Consider the following 21,487-nt stretch of genomic DNA (forward strand, 5'->3'; position numbering starts at 1 on the left):
ATTTTATGTAAATGAAGTAAGTTAAATACGGAAAATATATTGCATACATCTTAAAAAAAGTAAAACGATTAAGGTCGGGATATGCGGTTCTAATATAAAAGAAGACAAATTTTACAGTTGAGCAAGTAAGAACTTCATTTTTAATCTATTGTTAAATTATGTAATAACATTTTAAGGCGCATGCAACATATTTTTTCGTATGAACTTACTTTTTTTTTGCAACCAAGTAATTAATTGATTACATTTTACGCAAGTTTAGTGGACTAAGGGGTGTTTGGTTGCTCATTTTCATACTCTTGTTTGCCTTTTCATTTGGGTTAAGGTGCAAAAATACCCCTGACATTTTGGGTCATAAGCAATTTTACCCCTAATGTCTAAAATGGTACAATTTTACCCCTAACGTTTGTGGCCAAAAGCAATTTTACCCCTAACGTTGATAATTTGGATCAATTTCAGACACTATTATAAAACACAGATATTTTTGTTCCTTATTTTGCACTAATTTCATATCAATTCATTCTAAAAAAAATGATTTCATGTTTTTTGTAATTTAATAATAGAATTGAAGATTAATATTTATAAATTCGGTGAATTTTTTAATTTTTTTTGTCTAATTCGTACAAAAGAGAGCATATTTTTTTATTTTTTTCACATCCCAACATATATTTGTTATTTGTTAGTGTTAAAATGACACGTGTGTGAAGTGTAGATGACAAGATTCATGACTGAGCAGACAGTTTGATGAATTATTTTGGAAATTGACCCAAATTATCAACGTTAGGGGTAGAATTGCTCTTGGCTAAAAACATTAGGGGTAAAATTGTACCATTTTAGACGTTAGGGGTAAAATTGCTCCTAACCCAAAACCTTAGGGGCATTTTTGCACCTTAACCCTTTTCATTTCAAAATTGAGAATTTTAGGTATTTGGTTAGTGAACTCATGTTTGTCTTTTACACCCGAAAAACAGCCTTTTACAAAAGCAGAGATTCTCTGCTTTTTGGAAAAGCTACTCTTTCTAACAGCAAACAATAAACCGTAATAGCAAACAGCAAATATCAAACCGTAAAATTGCTCTTGGCTAAAAACATTAGGGGTAAAATTGTACCATTTTAGACGTTAGGGGTAAAATTGCTCCTAACCCAAAACGTTAGGGGCATTTTTGCACCTTAACCCTTTTCATTTCAAAATTGAGAATTTTAGGTATTTGGTTAGTGAACTCATGTTTGTCTTTTACACCCGAAAAACAGCATTTTACAAAAGCAGAGATTCTCTGCTTTTTGGAAAAGCTACTCTTTCTAACAGCAAACAATAAACCGTAATAGCAAACAGCAAATATCAAACCGTAAAATTGCTCTTGGCTAAAAATATTAGGGGTAAAATTGTACCATTTTAGACGTTAGGGGTAAAATTGCTCCTAACCCAAAACGTTAGGGGCATTTTCGCACCTTAACCCTTTTCATTTCAAAATTGAGAATTTTAGGTATTTGGTTAGTGAACTCATGTTTGTCTTTTACACCCGAAAAACAGCCTTTTACAAAAGCAGAGATTCTCTGCTTTTTGGAAAAGCTACTCTTTCTAACAGCAAACAATAAACCGTAATAGCAAACAGCAAATATCAAACCGTAACAACAAACAGACAATGTTATCTCTCAACAATTGCACCAGACAATGAGAGTCAATCTCCACAAGAACTCTTCCCAAGCAATATGTAAGCCATAGTATAGCCCCTATAATTTTATCAAAAAAAGAGTAGATTCCAATGTTATAGGCAAAACCCTATAATCATTCCCCTCTCGAGTCGTGTAACAAACCTCCTGCTGAGGTCCGTCCCGGGTTGTCCTTACTGGCTCCATCATAGTTAACCTTTACCCATCCCGCTACCGAACGTTGCCAAGAGACCCGGGCTTCCTGATAGACTCTTCCGTTTGGAATTCTCAAGTCTACGAATGCCTGTGTAAAATCTGCTGCCTATGATAACACAATCAACTAAAATTTAACGAGTAATAACGATTAAAGCTATTAAAACAACTAACTGCAACAACTACAATCTGATTGGTGAATCAAACACTCTTAATTTTCATTTTTAGAGATCTAATAACATCTTCACTTATAACATTAAGGAAAAAGTAAAAAAAAAAAAAAACACTTAATACATACTTATACATTTAAACTTAGCACATTTTATCTATTCAATCTTGAATTTTTAAAATAACCTATTACAAGTTTATAGTTGGCTTTAAAAACTTATCGCACATTTATAGTTGGTTTTAAACACATATTTATAGGGTCCGTTTGGCTACTTGCTATTTGCTGGCTACTGCTCCTGATTGCGGTTTGCCTTTGGAAAATGTTGTTTTTCCAAAAAGCAGAGATTCTCTGCTCGGTACAAGGCAAACATGAGGTGTCTAACTAAACACCTAAAACTCTGTATTTTAAAGTAAAAAGACAAACAAGAAGTGAAAAGTAGGTAAACAAATACCATCATAGTCTGCTTATTCGGGTGTGATACAGGTATGTTATAGAAAAAAAAACGTGAATTCACTGGCCTAACTTTAATGGCAAACATAATATATTTTTATACTTTAATCCAACTTCACAATTAAAATTTTAACTCATTAATAAGGTTGCAAATAAAATAAAATAAAAATATGAAAATATAAGTATTGAAAATAATCATGTGTAAATTGAGAAAAAAAAAAAAAAAAAAAATTGAAAGAAGTCAAGCAGGCGGTTTGTGGGGCAGGGCGTCCCTGAAAAAAACATAAAGTCACAAACTTTAATTGAAAAAAACATAAAAATAAGGGTAACGATGAGCGAGACTGACTTAAAGTTTTTGGCGTCTATTTAAAAGGCTTAGACTGTGGGCCCATTCTTGTCCCTATGGGCCCTACTTTTCCTTCTGTCTTTAGACACCGACCTTTATCAACCTCTTTTTATTTTATTTATTTATTTATTTATATTTCCTAAAACATTGGGCCCCACTCTCTAATTATTTCATTTTTTGATATTTTAAATAACGTTCTTAGATTTGATATTACATCATGCTTACGTATATTGTGACATCATAATTTGACCCATGGGCCTCTATCTAGTTCTTCTAGGTAATATTCGTGAAATTCAATTGCCTTGTATTTTGATAATTATAATATGAAAAATTATAAAAACTATAAAAGGATAATTTTATCCTTTTATATTTTAATTTCATTAATTTAAAGAAAAATAAAATAAAATTGGATGCGTGTATTATAAATTCTAAAATAAAATTGAAAATTTTAGTAGAAAATCAGCTATCAAATAATTGATTAGCAATTTGATTTTACGGACACTCATAAACATTTGATATGTTTATCGATGTATTCCTACTTCAATGTTTAGCGAATTATTATTTATAGATTTTTTAAAAATCAGATTATCTTCATCAAATTTATCAAAAAAATAATAATAATAAACGTTGTGGAGAGATTTTGTGAAGAGTCGAGTTTGTTGGAAGAAGAGGAGAGGAAGAGATTTAAGCAATTATCTGTTTTAAAAAAATTAAGGTATAATAATTTCTTCAAGTAAAAATTAGGGTATAATAGTAAATAGTTTTTAACATAGTTCAAATTCCTTCATTTAGTGTATTAATTGAATATATTAAGTCAAAACTTACCAATTTAAGTGAATAATAGCTTAATTAATAACTTACAGTGTTTTATTTACCTCGACTATTGAACAGGGTGGCACATGTTGTTGCACGATATGTCTGTCTAATGCTAGTGAATTTTATTCTTTTATTGCTCCAGATTGGTTGTTGGAGCCTCTTTATAAAAACGATTATATTTGATTAATTCATATTCTTTGGTTAAAAAAACAAAACACAAAAATCAAACACACTTAATCTAATTAAATACTTAATATATTATTTCAAGTGTTTTTTTTTTTTTTTTTTTTGCTATCCAACACAGTCACTAAACACAAGAAAACAATATTTTTAGTCCTAAAATTCTAAACATGTGAATTATTAGAAAATACCAGAAAATCGAAATAAAATTTTCTAAAATATTGTTTTTCCAACATCTCTAAAATACTAGACACCGTATAAACGAGTGCTAAGCCAAACAATCTCAAATTTAAGATACGCATAAACTCTAGATAAAAAAATACCAACCAAAGAATTTTCAACTCTGATACCACCATGAAAATACAGATCTATATAATATGATAACAATTTAAAAGAACTGATGTTTCGATTTAAAATATAGACAATAGAACTTCGAAACAAAAAATCAAGTTCAAAAAACTCATAAACTGGGAGACAGAAAAAAATTAAACAACATCATCGTAATTCTAATCCTATTAAAAAATAAGCTTAATATATCTCCTCCTTCAAGTTGTTCAAAAACTACAACTGATCCATGAATTTCAGAATGTTATAACTAACCCCGCAACTTGCTTATTTGAAACAAATAACCCCTCAAATAGGTTAATATTTGTGATTTTGGAGTTTTTTTTTTCGCATTTTCGTTAATGTATTAGCAAATTAGTTAAATATAACAACCAATATTTTGGACGTCTTTTATTTCTACTGTAATATTGTGTTGAATGTTTTTTTTTCTTTAAGGATTATTTGTCCAAAATAAGCAACTTGAGAAGTTATTTATTTCACAGGCCTAATACATCCTCACTCCCTCCAAGTTGTCCAAAAACTGCAACTGACACCTTAAACTTCAAAATGTTACAACTAACTCCCTCAACTTGCTTATTTGGAAGAAATAACCCCTCAAATGCCACATGACATTGTGTGATTGGCAATGTGTGATAGTTGTAATATTTTGAAGTTCCAATCACACGTTGTCACGTGGCATTTAATGAGCTATTTATTCCAAATCAGCAAGTTAAGGGAATTAGATGTAATGTTTTGAAGGTTAAGGGTCGGTTGTAGTTTTTTGACAATTTGAAAGGGTCGGAGATGTATTATGTTTATTCCAAATAAGTAATTTGAGGGTTGTTTGTTCTAAATAAGCAAGTTGAGGGGGTTAGTTGCAATGTTTTAAAGTTTATAGGTGAGTTGCATCTTTTGGATAACTTGAGGGGACTCTGGATGTATTAGGCCTAAAAATTACTATAGGTCCTTTAGTAATGTAGACATATATTTTAAAATGATTGAAAAAAAAACTACAACAATAAAAAAATAAAAACATCAAATTTCATACACTTTCATTCGTTCACTTTTAATTTTCCCACGATATTTAAATAATTCATGTTAGTGTATTTAAATTAGTGGGCTGAGATCCATATTCCACTTTCATATGCTGAAACTGAGTCTGTACACATAAGGGGCATTTGGTATTTGATGGGGATAGTGATAAGGATAAATGTTGAGATAGATATAAGATAAAAGATTTGGATAAGATAAAATAAAATAAGATAGTTGAGAATTATTCACACATGTTTGTTTGGTGGGATATAGATAGAGATAAAATCATATATTTTACTCTATTGACTCTACTTAAACTATATAACATTGATTTGAGGGATTAATGGACTTTTCCATCTCATTAAAATGGTAGGAGTTTATCTCACCATTTATACCATCCATCCCCTCATAAGTATAATATTTGAGGGATAAGAAGTTTATCCATTCCTTATGTAATTGCTCTATCTATAAAACAAACATGAGAAATTGACCCTTTGATTTTTTTATCCTTATCTTGTTCTATTTATCTCTCATACCAAACTCCCTCATAAACCTCAGTTATTTAGGTAAGAACCACTTTCAAATCACATCCTATGTGACTCTCGATTGGATAGGATTTATTGGCACTCCTTATCCTATGCCTAAGGTCAGGACAGTTTATTACCCATGTCAAGTCTAACCACCAAACGAATATTAAGGGGTAACTATTACTCTTAACCCTTGTCTCCCAAAAATAATGTAACGCACCCGAGTTTGGCACAATCTACATTTAGACGATTGACGCCTTGATAAGGTTTGAGTGTCGAAGGCATTTATATGACTTAATGTTTTGACATTCATTTTAATTACGACTTACATGGTAAAACAGAATGAGCATATGTGATGCAAAAATAAATGTGACAGATCACGGGTCTCAATACAACCTGATTGTATAATTGTAAAACTCTACAACTAGATCTCCCTTCAAGTGGTCCGGATCACCATCTCAGGACTCCAGCTCCAATTCCGAGCTTGATCTCCAATTGGGCTTTGTCTTGTTATAAAAAGAAAATTATTTTAAACTATTTAAAATAAATTACAACAAAATAAAATGGCACACACCGTATTTGAAATTACTTCATTAGGAATCGTCGAGCCACCAATCGCCTTTGTATCTTTTGACTGATTCATTGGGATGTTGCTTTACTTTATATAACTATTTGCATGAAATGGGCTTCACATCTTTGGGTTTGGGAACTAAATTCCAAATCTCATTCTGCTTCAAGGCATCTATTTTTTCTTCCATATCCTTTCTTCACTCTTTGCTTGAGGATGCTTTTTCATACGTCGTAGACTCCTTTACAACTTCTTTGATTAATACTGCATTCACGTGCTTATGATTTGGCATTCGTTTTCTTGTTGATCTTCACACTTGTGATTGATCCTCCTTTATTAATTTATCATCGTCTATAATTTCCTCGAGTTTACTTGGTATTTCTTGCAACTTCTCTTCAATTTCTTTTGAATCAGTTAAAACAACTTTATGAGGAGACCACCACGGTGAAGCTTCGTTAAACACAACATTTCTTAAAGTATAGAATTCTCTGTTGTTGAGTCACAACACTCTCACCCCTTTCTTTGATTTCTATAATCCACGAAGATGCATCTTATTCTTTTTTTTTTATCAAATTTGTTGCGCAAATGATCAAGAACGAAAACGTATCATATGCAACTAGAAACTCAAAAATGACTTACAATGGCTTTGAACTTCCATAACTTATTGAAGGGTGAAATGAATACTAGTGGTGATTGTGGTAGTCTATTGATAACATATGTAGTTGTCTTCATACACTCTATCCAGAATTAAGGTGGAACATGCTTCGCATGTAACATACTTCTGCATATCTCAGCAAGGTGTCTGTTTTTCCTTTCTGGTACTCCATTCTGTTGTGGAGTATTGGGGCAAGTTAATTATCGATGAATCTTGTAGTCTTACAAATTATCTTGAAAACTCGTGTAAAGTGTATTCTCCTCTATTGTTAGTATGATGGCATCAAATATTCCGAGCACGTTCTTTCTAGACCTTCTCTTTGAACACTTGGAACTTGATAAATGCCTCTAATTATTTTTCATAAAGTACACTCATACGTACTTTGAGAATTCATCAATGAAGGTTATTATATATTGATGACCACTAACCAATGACTGTTTTACACGGCCAAATATGTCGGAGTGCACCAACATGAGTGGCTCATTTGCTCAGTATTAGAAATCTTCATATGACAGTTGGTGTGATTTCCCAAAATGGCATCCATCACATATGATGTCATCTCGAATATCAAATTTTGGAAGTCCCTTAAGCATTGAATTCTTCAACATCACCTTCAAATTATGGCAGCTTATGTCTCCCAAGCGTCCATGCCATAGATCGGTTGTATCATTCTTTCTAGCCTTGTCTACATAGGTTGTTTGTTTTAACATTATCTAGATAGACTCAAGTTTCCTTCCCTTTATAAGAGGTGTTCTCATCAGCCTCAAACTTTGATACATATTCATATCGTTCGACCTAAGTACTATATAGTTGCTTGAATATGTCAGTTGCGACACTGATATCAAGTTCTTTGTCATCCTATGTACATTAAATACATTCTTTAGTTTCACTTGTTTAGAATTGTATCGAGGCACAACCATCATCTTTTCAATATGTATGATTGGTAGTTTGGATTGTATGGATAGGATGAGAAAGGAATGCCAAAATGGCATATAGGGAAATAAAACTAAATCATAAAATAATACATAATGAATGACATAAATAGTAATTAAAAGGAGGTCAAAATTCTGGCAGCACTTATCCCCTAGGCTTTTGAGTTTTTGGTGCTGAAAATCCTTACCACACTACATGTGACCCTTCTAGTGCCCAACCTAGCTCGCACTAACATAAACATGAATAATAAAACATTACACTAACATAAACATGAATTAGATTGGATGTATAATTTTAAACTAACCAATTGGTGTACATATGTTGGCATCTTGATTTTCTCTGCAAATTACAACTTTTTATTTGGTTGCATTGTGATTAATCACTTCAAAGACACAAACATCACCAACTTCCACATGATTATCATCTATAAATTTTCTCCAACCACGACATATCCTAACTACTTAATTCCACGTGTTTTTGTATAAGCATATTCAACCGGCCAAGTTTTTTTATCCATAGAATTCAGAATTACATTGCCTCGCTGCTCCTTGAAATGTTTATTGGCAAAGCTAGTTGGTATAGCCTGCAAAAATAACAAAGGAAAACAATGACATTTTTCATCTTTTTCGTTTGTTGTGTAAAAGTCCAACCTATTTTTCATTTTGTATTTCCTTTCAAAATAATTTCAGAGTTAGGGTAATGTTGGTCCAACATGTCTATCAACAGGCAGAGGAACGAGGAATGTTGGACCAAAAATATCTCAACTTTGAAAATCTTTTGAAAAGAAACACAGACGTAAAAAAATAGTTTGCTTTTGTGGTACAACAAATGTGTAAACTTCACTCAAATGTATATCAATTTTCAATTAAAAGTTTACCACTCTAAACTCCCCACCAATATGCGTTGGGTGCATAACAACAGAGAATGAGAGATTGTTGGATTTATAATAACTGTTTGCTCTGTTAAGTGCATTAGATTTTTCTTCAGCAGTGAATCTTGGTGTTCTCTTCACAACCACGTCCACAACCACGTCCCTGTCACCTCTCTTTGCTGCAAAATCAAGTCCTCTGGTTTTATCGAAAGAAAAACTAACACAATTTGAACTTTATTTATTTTGTGAGGGAAACATTTACCTTGAGGTAGTCCGATCTGATTCTCCTGCTTCATCTTCTTCTAAGGTTTACAGAATGGTGACATCGATTTTTCTTTTAGTTTTCGGGGTGGCGGGACATCAATTTCAATGATTTCTAGAGTGATTAGTTAATGGAATTCTTCATCAAGTCTACCCTCAAACAGGTTATGTAAGTATATATTTGTATTGAAATCAGTCCTTTCTCGCAAAATAAAAAATGTGTGTATTTGTTTAATAGAAAAGTAAAAACTAACATAATTTTCTTCATTTTATGAGGCAAAAATGCTCACCTTCAGATTGCGTTCTGCATTCTCTTGCTTCATCTTGTTATGAGGTCTAGAAAATGGCAATGCCAATTTATCTTTTGATATTCAGCTTGTCTAGACATCGACATCAATGTTTTCTTGATTTGATTGGTTGATGGAATTGTTCCTCGTGATTAGGCTCCACATTATCTTTGTTGACATGGTACGGATATTTAATTTCTGAAGCGGTCTTATCAAATATCGAAACATTGAAAGTGCAGATTTTGAAATCTTCAAATCCAGAAAGTAGAAAGGATCCATGTGATAAAGAGTAATAATCAACAAAATGTTGCTAGCCATTTCCTAACCAAATAACAACACCAGTTTTGACAAGCTCTACTTGCCATGTTGCACCACTTGCACAACTTGAGGAGTTATTTATTCCAAAGGCTTAATACATTCTCAGTCTCTTCAAGTTGTCCAAAAACTGCAACTGGCCCCTGAACTTTAAAATGTTACAACTAACTCGCTCAACTTGCTTATTTGGAAGAAATAACCCCTCAAATGCCATGTGACATTGTGTGATTGGCAATGTGTGATAGTTATAATATTTTGAAGTTCCGATCATACGTTGCCATGTGAAATTTAAGGGGTTATTTATTCCAAATAAGCAAGTTGAGGGGATTAGATGTAATATTTTGAAGATTAGGGGTCAGTTGTAATTTTTTGACAACTTGAAGGGGCTGGGATGTATTATGTTTATTCCAAATAAGCAACTTGAGGGGTTATTTGTTCTAAATAAATAAGTTGATGGGATTAGTTGTAACGTTTTGAAGTTTAGGGGTCAGTTGCAGCTTTTGGATAACTTGAGGGGAGTGAGGATGTATTAGGCCTAATAACTATTGTAGGTCCTTTAGTAATGTAGAAAAATATTTTAAAATAATTGAAATAAACTACATCAATAAAAAAAAAAACATAAAATTTCATACACTTTCATTCGTTCACTTTTAATTTTCCCACGATATGAACTAATAGCGCTTTTAAATAATTCATATTAGTGTATTTAAATTAGTGGACTAAGATCCACATTTCACTTTCACGTAGTCAAACTGAGTCTGTACACCTAAGGGCGTTTGGTATTTGATGGGGATAGTGATAAAGATAAATGTTGGGATAGAGATAAGATAAAGGATTTGGATAAGATAAAATAAAATAAGATAGTTGAGAATTATTCTCCCATGTTTGTTTGGTGGGATATGGATAGAGATAAAATAATATATTTTACTTTATTGACTAAATAACATTGATTTGAGGGATTAATGGACTTTTCCATCTCATTAAAATTATAGGAGTTTATCCCACTCCCTCATATGTATAAGATTTGAGGGATAATAAGTTTATGGGTACACTTCAAATAAAATCCTTGTGGTTTCACTAGTTTTCAGAGAAAGGACTGTGGTTTACTTTTTGTCAAAACGAGGATTGAGGTTTTCAACTTTAGCAAAATAAGGACATTTTCGATTGATACTATTAAAATCACCATTGACGACTTCAAAAATGACATATTTTAAGAACTACTAATATTCTAAACACCTTTAATTCTTCAACTTTTTTTATTTTGAGATTGTTTAGATGATGTTTGGTAAAGAGAGAGAAATTTAATGTTTAGAGAGAGAAAGTTCTAAAAAATATGAATTTTCGAAAATCGAAAATGTAGTTCCATAAAAAATATGACATTGAACAACTTTAATTCTTGAAAATTTTCATTTTCAGGTCGTTAAATATGGTTTTAATAGTATTAATCCAAGTGCGAAACCTCAATCTTTGTTTTGACAAAAAGTAAACCACAGTCCTTTATTTAAAAATTAGTGAAACCAAATGGGTTTTATTTGAAATTTACCCTAAGTTTATTCATTCCTTATCTCATTACTCTATCTATAAAACAAACATGAGAAATTGATCCGTTGATTTTTTTATCCCTATCCTGTCCTATTTATCTCTCATACCAAACGCCTCCTAAACCTTAGTTATTTAGGTAAGAACCACTTTCAAATCACATCCTATGCGACTCTTGGTTGGATGTGATTTATTGGCACTCCCCATCCTATGCCCAATGTCAGGACAGTCCCACTACCCATGTCAAGTCTAACCACCAAACGAGTATTAAGGCGTAACTATTACTCTTAACCTTTGCCTCCTAAAAATAATGTAACGCACCCGAGTTTGGCACAATCTACATTTAGACGATCAACACCTTGATAAGATTCGAGTTTCGAAGGCATTTATTTACCACAATCGACCTTCCACTTTTTAAAGTCATTTTGTTTTTAATCAGAGATTTTGTGTCACTGCCCTTAACAATCTCCTATAAATCTTGATAAAGTAGATAAAATTGCATACGACTATTTCAAGTACTATAACTATTATTATTAAATTTTTTCCAGAGTACTTATCGAGGTAATAGACATGTCACGCATAACAACTTGATTATCCTATTTGATCAACCAAGTAAGTTTGGTCCCCTACCAATAATTGCACACTAGCAATACCTCGTACCACTATGATCTCGAACCACGAACTCCTTAGCACTCAGTGATCGGTCTCTCACCACTTGCTCGCATTAGACTATCGGTCCTTGGACACCAACTCTGATACCTCTTATTGAATAAAAAGGACTTAATTGAATAAAATTTATTTAATATGATCACGATTGAAATTTTACACAATAATATTAATCATATCCGAACCACTTTGTGTACTATCTCACTCTTTTGTATTTAATTATTCTCTCAATTCTTTTCTTTCATTTTTTCCTCTCCTACCACAATACAAGTGTTCCTACTTATAGAATGTAATGTGAGTGGTACAAACAATATAATCCGCAAACTCTATTTCGGTGATTGAAAGTATTCACTATAGTTCACTAGCAACAATGTTCAGATGGATCTTAATGACTATATAAAATTTGGTCATTTATCGTTAGAGCTAGACTTATTAGAATCATAAGGTGAAGATTCAAAACATCCTAAAGCTTAGATTTAAAGGAAAAGTACAAAAATAAACCTTGTGGTTACACCCATTTTCGAACAACACCCATGTGGTTTAAAAGTTTGCAAAGTGGTGCCATGTACTTCATTCCGTTAGCAAACGCATACCAAATTGATTAACGGTGTTAAAAGTAGACATGTTCATGGGCTGGGCCGGGCCGAACTCGGGCCGGGCCTAATCGGGCTTTACATATAATTACTTTGTCCAAGCCCAACCCAGCCCACTTATATTTATATCGGGCTCGGTCCGGGCTGGGCTAGACTATAAAAAGTAATTCCCAAGCCCGGCCCGGCCCGTCCATCTAATATGTTGATATTAAAAAAAAATCTAATGTATTTATTATTAGTCTTTATTGATATTAATTTTTTTAAGTTTTTTTTTTATCATGTAATTTGTAAGAGCATTTTTTTTTGTTAGAGTACAAGGCAGGAGGAGTAAATTTTTTTTTTTTTTTGTTAGAATGCACCACCTAATTATGTTATTAACTAAGATACATTATTATTAATTTGTAATTTTCTATTCCTCTAATATATTACACATAATTAAAATATATATATATATATAGTTAAAAATATTATAAAATCGGGCCGGGCCGAGCTCACTTGGGATTTTGAGACGAATCCCAAGCCCAACCCATTTTATGTGTGGGCTTGAGCGGGTTTGGGCCGGGTCGGGCCAAACATCAAATATGAATGTCCAAGCCCATCCCATGAATGACGGGCTTGGACGGGTTGGGCGGGCCAATGGGCTCATGAACAGGTCTAGTTAAAAGTCAAAGAGAAAATAGTTAATTTGGTCCTTATATTTATTTATTTTTATAAATTGACCTCCTTATTATTTAATTATCACAAACAAACCATAAAATAAAAAATAAAAATCAAATATACCATCTTCTCATCTCTCTTTAATTTTTTTTTTCTTCTTTCTCTCTCCTCTCTTTTAATTTCTCTCTCTAAAATAAAGCTACCACCATCCATACTTTCAAAATTTCTATATTTTACTCCAAGGATTTTAGAGTACTGTTTAGAACTACTTTTTACTTTAAAAATAGATCACGAGTAAGGTCGGAGATGACCTTACAAACTTGTTTATGCACACTCTTCTTGGAAGTAAATCAAAGTGGAAATGGTTTACGCAAATTGGAAGATTCACAATATTATTTATTTATTTATTAAAACTCAACGAACGAAATTCCACACTTTGAGACAAGTATAGTCCATTAGGTAGAAACATACACAGATCCTAATTGACCATATAGATAATTCAAGCGCCTGCAGATCCTTTCCGGCGAGGTCCAACAACAAGCCTCCCTTTTATTCCCGGAGAATCGTAGGCATCCAGCTCAGCCGTTAAATCATAGGGGGCGTGATCTTTATCCAGCCACTGTTGAACATTGAAGAGCGTCTGACTGCACTATTTGCGAGGGCCGGTGGAAGTAACCTCTACATAATCACAGTACCATCCATGGTGTGATCCAGAGGCATCGGAGGTCAAGGAAAGGCGACAGAGAGGTGTTCCATGGCAAGGGCCACGACTGCTGAAGATGTCGAGGTTATCCCGCTCGTAATAGTCGTGACCGGCCTCCATGATTCCCCATGATCGGAGGTTTTTCAGATGTACAAAACCTCCCTCTGCGTCTCCTAAGGCCAGGCTTATGTTGGAATCAGTTCCTGCCTTGAATATGGGTCTGGTTTTCACATACAGTAAACGCATTTTTTACGATCCTGTAAAAGTAGAATTGAAAAAAACAAAGACTTCAGTTAGTTGGACTCTTTATTTTAGAGAGAGAAATTAAGAGGGAGGAGAGAGAAAGAAGAAAAAAAAAATTAAAGAGAGATGAGAAGATGGTATATTTAATTTTTATTTTTTATTTTGTGGTTTGTTTGTGATAATTAGATAATAAGGGGGTCAATTTATAAAAATAAATAAATATAAGGACCAAATTAACTCTTTTTCCTTTGACTTTTAACACCGTTAGTCAATTTGGTCTGTGTTTGCTAACGGAATGAAGTACATGGTACCACTTTGCAAACTTTTAAACCACATGAGTGTTGTTCGAAAATGGGTGTAACCACAAGGTTTATTTTTGTACTTTTCCCTAGATTTAATAAGTCTAGATTTAACGGTGAATGACCAAATTTTACATGATCATTAAGATCCATATGATCAAAACTGACTTCACTAGATATTTTACTTATAATTCTAGAGACTAATATGCTAGAATTTTCCATTATAAAAAAAAATATGCTAGAATTTTCCACCAAATTCAAGAAAGTCGGTGATTAACTTTTTAATACGGATTTTTTTTAAGATTTATGTTAAGATTGTTGTCAGGACCAGCCCTAAGCATAGATTAGGAATATGGCCGCTCAGAATCCATGGCTAAAAGAGGCTCAATTTTTATTATTTTATATATATATATATATAGTATTTATTTATTATAAATATAGTTATAATGCCTGAACAGGGGATCAAGGGATCAAATAATATGATAATTTTAGAAATAAAATGGACCAAATTTCTAATTAGAACTTGTAAGCACATTTTTTTTTATTAAGGACCTATTATCTTTTATTTCGTTTAGGGCCCATAAAATGTCAAGACCGGCCCTACTTGTTGTTGATGTTATCCATTTCCATTGCATTGCAGATGTTCGTTTTGAGTTTGGGGATATTATTAACCGATGTCAACTTCGCTTACATCAAAATGAACTTTACTCAATTCACTTTATCAGGTGACAAGCTAATAAGCTTGCTCATACTATTACATAGTCTTCTCATTTTACTACTTGTTCCGAGTTTTTCATTTTTTTTTAAATCTATCTTCTGATTTTTAACTCGCATGTAATGTTAACTGTTTGTCGGACTCATGAGTGAAATTTGTTTTAAAAAAATGAGCCTCCGGTATTAAAAGCCGTAAGAAAGGAATAACAGAAATTTGAATTTGAGATTTTTATTATCACTAATATTGGGGTTAAAAGAGAAAGAAATAAACTTTATCACCTAACATGACACTATTATTATTCATATATTGAAAAGAAAAAAATAAAGAAAAAGAAAAGAAAAAAAGTTGACTACCTACCAAGACATAATTATAGTTAAAATAGAAATGTGGTTGACCTATTTCGTTGGGTTGTTAAGAAATATGTTTGAAAATATCATAATTAGTCCATCTTTTTTTTTTTTTTTGTCAACCTTAGCATTCATCTGTTTGTAGATGTTATTCAAGCCATCATTGCACTTTTTTAACACTTGTTATCCAATTAATTACCTTTATTTAAAATGTATAATCATTTCATCCCCTAATTATTAATTACCTTAACTTTCCTTCCATCAATTAACCTTCAACTTAACTTAAGGTTCTAATTCATATTTAATGATCTTTATAAAATTAGGGTAAATAATTTATTAATCCCTATTTTTTTTACCTAACACACCATTTAGTCCTTATATTTTGAAAAACACATTATAATGTCCTTATCTTTTGTTAATATTAACCATTTGGTCTTCCTATCAATTTTTTTTAACGTTTTAACCGTTATATTTGGCATAAACTGACAGACAGAAAATAACAGAGTAACATGTTCATCTTGTATCGTACTATGGCTATCCTAAAAGCTAAGGTATGTTCGGTTAAAAATATAAAAAAAATAGATAGAATGATCAAAGAGTTAATATTGATAAAAGACAGGAACCTTATAATATGTTTTTAAAAATTGAGAGACTAAACAATGTGTTAGATAAAAATAAAGGAACTAATAAATTATTTACTCTTATAATTAATTAATAAAAATTAAGAAAAAGTACAAAAATAAATCTTGTGGTTACACCTCTTTTCGAACAACACCTATGTGGTTTAAAAGTTTGCAAAATGATACATTGAGGTTTATTCCGTTAGCAAACACATACCTAATTGACTAACGGTGTTAAAAGTCAAAAGAAAAAGAGTTCATTTGGTCCTTATATTTATTTATTTTTATAAATTAATCCCTTTATTATCTAGTTATCACAAAAAAAAAAAAACCTAAAATCAAAAATCAAAATCAAAATTACATGAAGAACACGACAATCAAGGTCTATTATCGAGATTCATACAATTAAGTCAACTATGGAATTTGAAGACGAACAACACAAAATCAAGTTTCTAAGAGATATAATCATCAACTTCATTCTGGCTGGGAAAGATTCAACTTCAACCGCCTTGACATGGTTTTTCTGGATAATCGCCGGAAATCCACGTGTTGCAGAGTTGATTCACCACGAATTAACTGAAGTAGCATCGTCTTCAAATTCACCGCTACTATTAAATTGATTTGTGACTGTATAAGACGGTAACGAAGAACTGGATCTGGATCTATTAGCATAACAGTTGCCGATTTGACTGTATAAGACGCTAACAAAGAAGTGTTTTACCGATTTGATCTATTGGTACAAAGCCTGAAGCTAAATTTGGAGAAATTCGAACGATTAATTCTAGAAATTTTAGGGTAAAACAGGAAATATATTGTACTGATGAACTGATTGTTCTGTATCTGTGTGTTGTTTTGAATTTCAATTAATTATTAGCTATTGTGACTTGCAGTTCGTGAATTAATTGTACTGATGAACTAATTGCAGTTTATTATTAGCTCTGGGACATGAATATGTTGCATTTTGTGTGTGTGTCCATAACTGTATATGAATCTCAACAATAGATCTTGATTATCGTGTTCTTCATGTAATTTTGATTTGATAATTTCCATTGTGAATTCGTTTATAGTACACTAGGTTGTTTGGATGAACTTAAGATACTTGAAATATGCCTAAAGGGAGTGAAAATGAGTGAAACTCAATAATTTTAGAGAGAAATTAACAAAGAGGAGAGAGAAAGAAAAAAAATAAAAATTAAAGAGAGATGAAGAAGATGGTGTATTTGATTTTGATATTTTATTTTAGGGTTTTTCTTGTGATAATTAGATAATAAAGGGGGTTAATTTATGAAATAAATAAATATAAGGACCAAATAAACTCTTTTCCCTTTGACTTTTAACACCGTTAGTCAATTTGGTATGTGTTTGCTAACGGAATGAACCTCAATGTACCATTTTGCAAACCTTTAAACCACAGAGGTGTTGTTCGAAAACAGATGTAACCACAAGGTTTATTTTTGTACTTTTCCTTAAAAATTATTTCGATAAAACCCAACTTTGTCATCTCTGTTATGCTCTTTATCTATAAGTAATGATTTTCTTCCTACTCTTCTCTATACCTATAATTTGAAAGTTATGAAATTATCATTTTCTCGATTCCTTTTACAATTAGTGAGTCCAATAATACCGGGTTCAAATAGAGTCGTGAAGACCCAAATTCAAACTCCTACGTAGTTTTCCATCCAATCAGCAACCTTATTTCCTTTCCGTAAGATATGGACGAGCCGTACATCCCAGTCTCTGCTATATAGATCCCGACACGAAGTAACGAGCCAATAAAAGCGGTGTCGATGAACCACATCATGACTAACAAGTCGAATCACGACCAATGAATCCAATTCGAACACTACCTTGCGGTAATGCCTATCCCACACATACTTAAGCCCAAAGTACAATCCCTAGAGTTAAACCAGTACCACTGTGCAAATACCAAGGTTCACTGCCACATCCCTAACCACGTACATCACTCATCATGCAACACCCCTCCGGCCGAGGCGAGCTCTGGGTTTTCCTTACTCGCTCCATCACTGTTAAATTTAACCAAGTTGGTAGTCGGGGTATCCCACTTTACAAAAACTTCTCTTACGGGACGATCACTACACTGTTGCTCTAACCGAAATGCATTGGTAATCTCTCTTACCTTAGCATAAATAAACTCCAGTCTATTAGGGGCGATAGATGCGCTAGGCTCAAAATTTGATAGGTAATGCCAGAGCTAAATCCAGGGTAAATTTCATCAATGGTGTACAACTTTTGCCTCATTTCACACTTTGGTACAACCTTCAATTTGTCTCACTAATATGTACGACCTTATAGGTGACCTCCCACTTTGGTGTATAGTAGGTAAAAATGACCGGTCAACGCTTGGTCAACGCGCCACCTCAGTATTTTTCATCTAGCCATTTAAAAAAGTGAGACCCACTTCTTATACAATTACTAAAAAACCCTTATCCCCTTCCTTGTAACCCCTCCCTATCTTTCCCCCTCTCTCTTTAAATCCCTTCTCTCTCTAAATCCCCTCTTTCTCTAAAAAAACTTTCATTCTCTCTTAATAGCAGCAAAACAATTCTTCAATGAATCCATTGACATTACCACACTTTCTTTCAACATTCAACAACCTCATTTTCATCTAATTTCACTCCTTTTTTTATTGTTCTTCCAGGATCAAACTCGTCTCTCTCGGTTTAAAAAACAAACAGTGCACTAACCTTAAACCAATGCTCAACTGATTTCTCAACAACTCCCTAACTCAACCAAGCTCAGCGATTCAGAAGAAATATCAAAATCTGGTGTTGTAATTCAGATAATACAGCACCAGATTCTGAAGAAGCAGCGTATAGAAGATGACAAAGAAATAGAAAATGAAGAGGTCGAAAAAAAGGAGAATGAAGATAGGAGAATAAAGACAAGATATTGCTGATAAAACTGTCGAAGAAGAAGCACTGAAAACGGACCTGGTGAATATAGAACAAGATATTTCCGATAAAACTGTCGAAAAAGAAGCACTGAAAAATAAACCTCCTTCTTCAAAAAAAAGGAGAAGAAAAAGAACCACCACAAGATGATGAATGTTATTACTTCAATTTGGTTTTTGGAATGAGGTAACCTGGTAAGGAAGTGTTGGAAAAAGAGAACAAAAAGAAGAAAAAACAAGCAGGAAAGCTGTAGATTTCCAATGAATTGCATAATTAAAAAAAACAAATAGACTCAAAATTGAGATTTTATTAAAGAAAAAGACGCTCAACCAGTAGCTCTTTGGTACATAAAAACATGTTATAAATTTGTAATTGTAAAGATAGTTGATTGATCAGAATTTTGAATTAACAATTTTGTGCAGAGAAAATGAAAGGTCTAACATAGACTTAGAAAGTACAAATTCGTTATTGTATTTGAAAGGAGATAGATTGAAAGTTTTTTTTAGAGAGAGAGAAGGGATTTAGAGAGAAAGGACTTAGAGAGAGAAAGGGAAAGATAAAGAGAGGGGTTGCAATGAAGGAGATAAGGGTTTTTTAGTAATTGTATAATGGGGAAGAGTATTTTAGTAATTGAATCAGAAGTGGATCCCACTTTTTAAATGGGTAGATGAAAAATGCTGAGGTGGCATGTTGACCAAGCGTTGACCGGTCATTTTTACCTACTATACACCAAAGTGAGAGGTCACCTATAAGGTCATACATATTAGTGAGACAAATTGAAGGTTGTACACCAAAGTGTGAAATGAGGCAAATGTTGTACACCATTGATGAAATTTACCCGCTAAATCCACCACGTTGTGGAAGCAAAAAGAACCGACCACACAATTCCATGCCACGTACCTTCTTCTCCAACCCATTCTGAATCAAATCCCCAATCTCCAAGCCATTAAACATGAGCCAATCCGCTGCTGGATTAGATCCCGACATATATCAGCCGCTCGACGGTAATCACAGAGGATATGGATCGCAGACTCCGGAAGACCACAAGCTGTACACGAGGCATCCTCGCTCAAATGACGTGCCACCCTCTTTACATTGGATAAAATACCGTCATGAAACAAAAGCCAGATAAAATATTGAATTCTTTCCGGGATATGCAAGCCCTAGCTCGCCTTCCAAATAGTAGAAGAGACGGTGCTAGCTTCCACTGCTTGGGTAAGAGAATAATCAGTCGCTACACTAAAGTTCCCAGTATTTGTTAGACGCCATTGCCAAGAATCAGAACCATCCGCACCCGGGAATAGAACCATAAAAGTAAGATGAAACAGAGTTGAATGCGGGAGGAGACCACTCAGCTTGTTCCAGTTCCAGCCACCAGCTGAAGTCTAATACGAGTCAATCGACCCGTTTTTCTGAAGTAGGAAGATCTGGCACACACAACTCGGCTAGTGGCTTCTCCCCGACCCAATAATCAGACCAAAATCTTGTAGTTTGCCCATTGCAAACATGACGCTCCAGTCCCCTGACCAATAATAGTTTGCACTTAACGATACACTCCAGGTATGGCTTTGATTATTCTTATGGCGAATCTGATCCAGACCTGGGCGCCCTCCCATATACTTCTGACGAAGCACACAAACCTAGAGAGTCGAATCCTCTAACAGAAGCCTCCAACCCAACTTCGCAGTCATGACAGTGTTGAACCCTCGCATTCGTCTGATCCCCAGTCCACCTATGAGGCGCAATCTGCAAACCGAATCCCATTTGACTAGGGATATGCGTTAAATTATTTAAAAGTTGAGTTTAAGCACGTGTTAGGATCATTTGCCACATGCACTTGGGTTTGCTATATTGTGGATGAACTGGGTTTACTGTATGAATATATTAAAAGGACTTTAGGTCCTAATAAGTTCACGGCTATCATATTTGAACTGAAACATGAAACATCTTTCATCCATTAGCATGGAAGAGAAATTGTTACTTACTAAAAATGGGTTGATAAGTGTCAGTGAGATACTTTATCTAATGTTGGTGATGAGTGGAAGAAGAATTGTAAATTTGACTATATGTTTTTAGGACAAAACTTAAACCATATATTAAGCTATCATTTTGTGGCTTGTGGCACCTACATCATTCATGTCGCGGTCGCAGCAACGACCAATGGGTCTGTAAGCCTGTGCTAGTCTTTGGGGATGGAGGCTTTCACATTCCTCTTCCAACCCTCCCTAGAATCCTTTCTTGCATTTTGACTATTTTAACATTCCTTTTGATATTGTATCTTTTATTCATTATTTGATTTGCATTTGATGTACCTTTGTCATTTAGGATTAGAGATGGTATAAATGGACTAATTACTAATCTAGTCCATTTGAGAGGGTTCATTGACATATTTGATACACTTACCTTCTATTTTACAGATCTAGACACTTTCATCCACTTTGGACAATAATATCCTTACTTCAATTCGCGCTTCTTTCTCAGAGTCTCAAACGTCTTCTTCGCCCTTTTTTAGTTTCATCTTCTCTTTCATTGCCTTCTCCATCTTCAAGTATGCAGTTGGTTAGTTGAATATTTTCTCGTTGAACCCGTCATTTTTATT

The sequence above is a fragment of the Euphorbia lathyris genome, chromosome 8, assembly GCF_963576675.1.
Source record: "Euphorbia lathyris chromosome 8, ddEupLath1.1, whole genome shotgun sequence".
Classification (NCBI taxonomy): Eukaryota; Viridiplantae; Streptophyta; class Magnoliopsida; order Malpighiales; family Euphorbiaceae; genus Euphorbia; species Euphorbia lathyris.